Source organism: Lycium barbarum, chromosome 9 (assembly GCF_019175385.1).
Source record: "Lycium barbarum isolate Lr01 chromosome 9, ASM1917538v2, whole genome shotgun sequence".
NCBI classification, from domain to species: Eukaryota; Viridiplantae; Streptophyta; class Magnoliopsida; order Solanales; family Solanaceae; genus Lycium; species Lycium barbarum.
In genome coordinates, this window is record NC_083345.1 from 27,557,801 (window position 1) to 27,563,800 (window position 6,000).

The window sequence follows — 6,000 nt, forward strand, 5'->3', positions numbered from 1 at the left end:
TTCAGAAAAAGATAGAAGAATTTTACCCCTCAATTTTTATTATATAATTTAATATTACCCTTAGGTTAGAGTTTCGTTAAGAGTGAAGGACAGTAAATGAAAAAAAAAAAAATCTAACCGAGAGATAAAATTGAGTCAATTCCTTATATGGTCACTCAACTTAAGGAAATTACATACTAAAGTCATTTATCTTTTCTTTGTTCCTCATATGGTCATTGAAATTTATGCATTTGACTTATAAAGTAACAAGGGTCAGAAGTCGCTTCAAAAATAAAAGAAAAAGAGCCAAAGTAGTCCCTTAAGTTTGGAGAGTCAATTCCTCAAATGGTCATTGCACTTGTAGAAAAGTCTCACTAAAGTAACTTTTGAATTTGTTTGGACAACAAGGTCATCAGACAATGTCCTTATTTCCAATAAAGTAAAATAATTTATTTTTGGACATAAAACCCCTTAACTCATGCTTAAATTATAAAATCTATTATGTATGCCCAATTTTTGGATACTCCAAAATTCTTTAATATTTTTCATGTTTTAATCAACGTAAAGCTATAAAAATAAAACAATATAATCGTTCAAACTTTAAGTATGCTATAAGTTTTTCTTTGTTATATCAACTTCTTTTGAACTATCTTGATATTTTTCTATTACTCAGAGTCGGAAACTAAACATTTTACTGAATGTAAGTGCTTGGACATAATTGAAACACATGAGACGTTATATAAATCTATGATGCATGTATTTTTGGTTTATATATATATATATATATTATTTTATTTTTTCTATCAAATGACGTATATCAATTGTATAAATAGTGTATGGTCAATGTATATATGGATAATAAATATATATTTATATATAACCGTGTATATAAGGTGTTTAAATAGAAGAAAATAAAGCACTTAAAGTGTACGAAAATAGGTGTTACAACCTTGGAAAATACAAAAGTAAAATTTATAAAAGTTAAAAGATAAAGTTAAAAGAGACAACTTTTTTTTTCCAGCAATTTGGTTATTCCAGATGTAAAATTTAGTGAGCTATGCTAACTGTAAACTGTTTATTTGACCTATACATTTACGTAAGAACCCCCTTAGAATAATCTTAGAAATAAATTTAGACTTATTTGCATCAAACAATTTTGAGCGTGGAAGGACTGCAACTCAAAAGACTCAAAGTAACAGAAGAATTTAGTTTTTAGAACTAAAGTCTTATGAAACAAAAAGATATATAGAGTGTTTATGTTTATGTTAGAATTGTTTATGTTAATTGTATTCCACTTATTTATAAAACTTAAATAAAAATCAAAATATTACCAGTTCATCTCCAAAAAAAAAAAAAAAAACAGTAAACATTTGTTTTGATAATTGAAAATTTTATACACCGGGAAAAATTATTTACAATCAATTAAAAATCCTATAGTTAAGCTCTATGCTCTGTTCTATTATCATTCAGCCGTATCCTTTTATTGTTTACTTAGATATAATTTTGCAATATTCTCATATTTTTTTCCGAATTAATATTCACATTTTGAAAATAAAATAGAAATATCAAATGAGTTTTATAATTTAAACTTGAGTTAAGGGGATGAATTGTTTTACTATTTTGAAAATATAGACATAGTTTGATGACTTTATTGTCCAAAAAAATTTAAAAGTGACTTTAGTGGGATTTTCCTCATGTTCAATGTCTATTTGAGGAATTGACTCTAAGTTTGGACTTTGAGTTAAAACATCCCTTATGTTTTTAACACCGAAAAATAATAGTCCTCCAACTATTTTTCACTTTCTTACTTCGTAAATTAGATTATGTTCGTCATATAGGTAAGTTCATAAAATAGATTATAAAAAAAGAAAAAAGAAAAACAAATCATAATGTTTAAAAGGTAAAAAAAAAATGAAGAGTGTTAACATAGAGGGTAAAATAGGTACTAAATTTTTTAAATGAGATAAAGGGAGGAACAACTATTGTTCGGAGTTACGAGAGTTATTTAATATTTTTTAGCAGGGTTGTAGGGGGGAAATAATTTTCACCCAAATAATATTACAAGATTGACAAAAATAATATTTGAAGTACACATTAATGATATAGAATCTCCTTATTTCATGTGATATCGAATGACTTATATTATTAGGATGATATCTTTATATATGCATCTATGTGTTTTTCTTTGCAAAAACGCTTTATGATTAATTTTTAGGGAAAAGGTTACAAAACACGCTCTAACTTTGGCCGAAATTATTATAACACACTTCAACTTTGCGAGGGTCCTATGACCCGCCTAGACTATTTTTTTGTGTATTATTGAGGGTATTATTGGGTGACATGGACAAGCAAATGAGCACATGTTGGTTGAGCTCGTAAGGGTGAACTTAAAACTAAACAGACCCATCTCTCTTTGGAATAAATGATAGATAAATGATTTTACTAGATAGTTTGCTTAAGTTGAGTGACCATTTGAGGAATTTACCCCATAAAATTAGAACAAAGTTTAATGAAGAACAAAGTCACTCAATTTCAAATAGTACTTACGATAATTTACAACCACCCAGAGAGATTTCATCTTATAACATATAACTCTCTTAATTCTTATAGTTTTGAATATTACACATACCCCTTATTTCACAAAGGGGTATGTTCGGTAAAAAAAAAAAAAAATTAACAACAAGAAAAGCTCAAATAAACAGTTTACACAAAAACTACGTAGCCGTTTAGCCATTAATATTTTTTACTTTTTTCGGAGTTGATTTTCGAAAATCCTGTTTGGCCATAAAATTCTGAATAAACATAAAAAATTGTTTTCACTTATTTTACTTCAAATCACTTAGGGTCTGTTTGGAAAGCCACCTGATAATTGGAATTGGTTTAATTACTAGGATAGTAATTACGCAGTATAGTAATTACGGCGGCTTGTTTGTTTGTCATAACTCATAACGTATTTATAGTGTTATTACAAGCATAATGTTTGGTAATTACAACGGCTTATTTGCAATAACATCATGGACAACACGTTTGACATAAAAACTAAATATTTACAACCATTATTTCATAATAGTATTTAAATGTTAAAAAGTAATCTATCAATTCTAACATCACTCGGTATAAGCTAAGTTTGCATATAACATCATCCAACAACGTATTTCAACTTTAATGATATCAATCATTATAAGTCAAGTTTGTGGATGACTTATCTTTTTAAGATTAGGAGGTTTATTTTTAATTTTTTTTTTTTAAAATAGAATAATAACATAGCTAAGTGAAATGGAATAAAAAAACAACAAAAAAAAAAAAATAAGAAAGATAACGTAGCAAGTGAAATGTAAAAAATAAATAAGAAAGAAGCAAATTATGAGAAATTATGTAAAAGCATGTGAAGAAAGGTTGGAAATGAGAAATAAAAAATAAAAAAATGTAAAAAGAATAATATTTAAAAAAATTAAAATAAAAAATAAATTAAAAATAATAAAAAATATAAATAAAAAATAAATAAAAAAGAAAAGAAAAAAGATTTAAAAAGTAACCTTGTAATTACACCATGTAATTATCAGAAAAAGATATTCATATGTCCAAATTTTTTAGAAAAGGATGAAGAATTTACCCCTCAATTTTTATTATACAATTCAACATTACCCTTAGGTTAGAGTTTCATTAAGAATGAAGGACAGTAAATGAATTGTTTTCCTAACCGAGAGATAAATTAGACCAAAGTTTAATGAAGAACCAATTCACTCAATTTCAAATAGTAAATGGGATAATTTACAACCTCCCAGAGATTTCATCTCACAACATATACCTCTCTTAATTCCTATAGTTTTGAATATTACACGTACCCCTTATTTCACAAAGGGGTATGTTTGGTCTTTTGAACAACAAAAAGAGCTCAAAGAAACAGTTTACTCAAAAACTAAGGTGACCGTTTGGAAATGAATATCTTTTACTTCTTATCAGAGTTGAATTCCGAAAATTATGTTTAGCCATAAAATTTCGGAAAATTACGAAATTCAACTTCAGTTGAGTTTCATAATTTGAAAAACACCAAAATTTATTTTCACTTTTTTCACTTCAATCATTCACAAAATTTCAAAAACAATTTCAATTTGTATTCATCGCCAAACACAACTTCAATTCTCAAATATCATTGTTCATTTAAAAATAAAAATAAACTACTTTTTTTTTTCAAATTTCACAATTTTCATGGCCAAACAGGCGTTTAAGTTTGCGAACTTAGTTAACAACTTCAAACAAATGCCAGGAAAATTTTCAGGTCCTCCGGAAACAAAAAAAAAGTTCAATTCATTTTCATTAGATTTCTTGTAGTTCCTCTAATTGTATCAGGTAACAAATATTAGCCTAAAAGCATCAGGAGGAAAGCATTGGCAATTTAAATCGACGATTGGATGACATCTTGGCTTGATTTTGTTGTGTTTTCGTTTCATTATGATTTTGCTTTGTTCTACTCATTTAGGATTCATTTGGTAGCTCTACAAGAGGCGAGTTAATCATGTATTAATTTTTGCATTAATCTATATCACGTTTAGTAGCTAGTAAAGAGACATCTTATTCATGTATTAATTTTTGCATACTTATATCGCGTTTGGTAATTAGTTAGGAAGTAAGTTATTCATGTATAAAATTAATATGACGTTTGGTATGCAATTTACCCTGTGGGGGATCACACTGGGTATGTTATTGTTGTTGTTGTTTGGTTTACAATTTAAAAACCCACATAACTAATACATGTATAAGTTAGAATCTATATACTATTTTATGTGGTGTAGAATATGAAATAACTAATACATGAATAAAAAATTAAAATGACAATATTATTCTTATCATCCCCCACTTAAATACTTTCCTTTTCTAAACAAATATTTTTATATAACTTCTTAATATAATATTTTTAAAAAAAAATCAATTTTAATTATAAACAAATAATTTAATTTTAAAAAGTATGTAATATTTATTAACTTTTAATTTAACAAACCAACATCCAAAGAAATAATTTATGCATAAGCATGACTAATACCTGCATTAATACCTTAATTACTAATACTTGCATAATCCTAACGAGCTACCAAATGACCCCTTACTAATAATAACTAGCTTCATTCGCCTCACGGTACCATATACTTCCCTTGTTTTCAAGTTTTTCGCTAGTTATTAGGCTTCCACAATTAATCTCTTTTCCTATGAGTAAATAAAATTATCTTAAGCGTCAAAGAACTGGTGCAGAAAAAGGTGAATATATTGTAGCATTGTAAGCCACTTAAAATTCAAATGCTTTTATTTATTTTTTGGGTATTCATCCTCGAAGAATGAAAAATAAATTATGCCAGATGATAGGGACATGCATTGTGTAGTCGAAATTAAATATCAATGAGCATGCGATTAATGATATGATCAGTAGCATAACATCTGTCTAAAGAATGAAATAAAAAAGAATATGAGGAAGAGATTAATTAATTTAATTGTGGAAAAAAAGGGATCTCAAAAGCAACAATCAAGTCTAAACAGGCGATATCTGTCACTAAGAACACCAACAGTTACTTTTTCTTGCATATCCATGTCTTAGATCCTAGCATATATATATAAAGTCGGCATGTGAAAGAAAAAGCAACTTATATATTAATTAATCTCAATCATATCCACATTTTTACCTTAAAAATCTAATTTGAGATCCCCGCTAGCTCTTCCTCTTTGTTTTTACTAAGACTTAACCTGAACTGAAAGAAGAAAAAAAATAAGGTTATATCCTTTCTATAATTTCCCCGTATAAACAATATCAGACCTAGATTTTCACTAAGAGAAGTTAAAAAATAAAAAATAAATACATGAAAAAGTCAAAGTGCAAAAAAGGATTATGAAAATGAGACAGAAGTTTTATTAGAATGCCTAGAATCTTTTTAAATTAGAAGAGGGCTATACTATGGTTTTTTGCTCAGTTGTACATAAATTTCCACTTTCCTGCTCTACGGTTGTGTTGTTTATTAATAATCACTATTACGA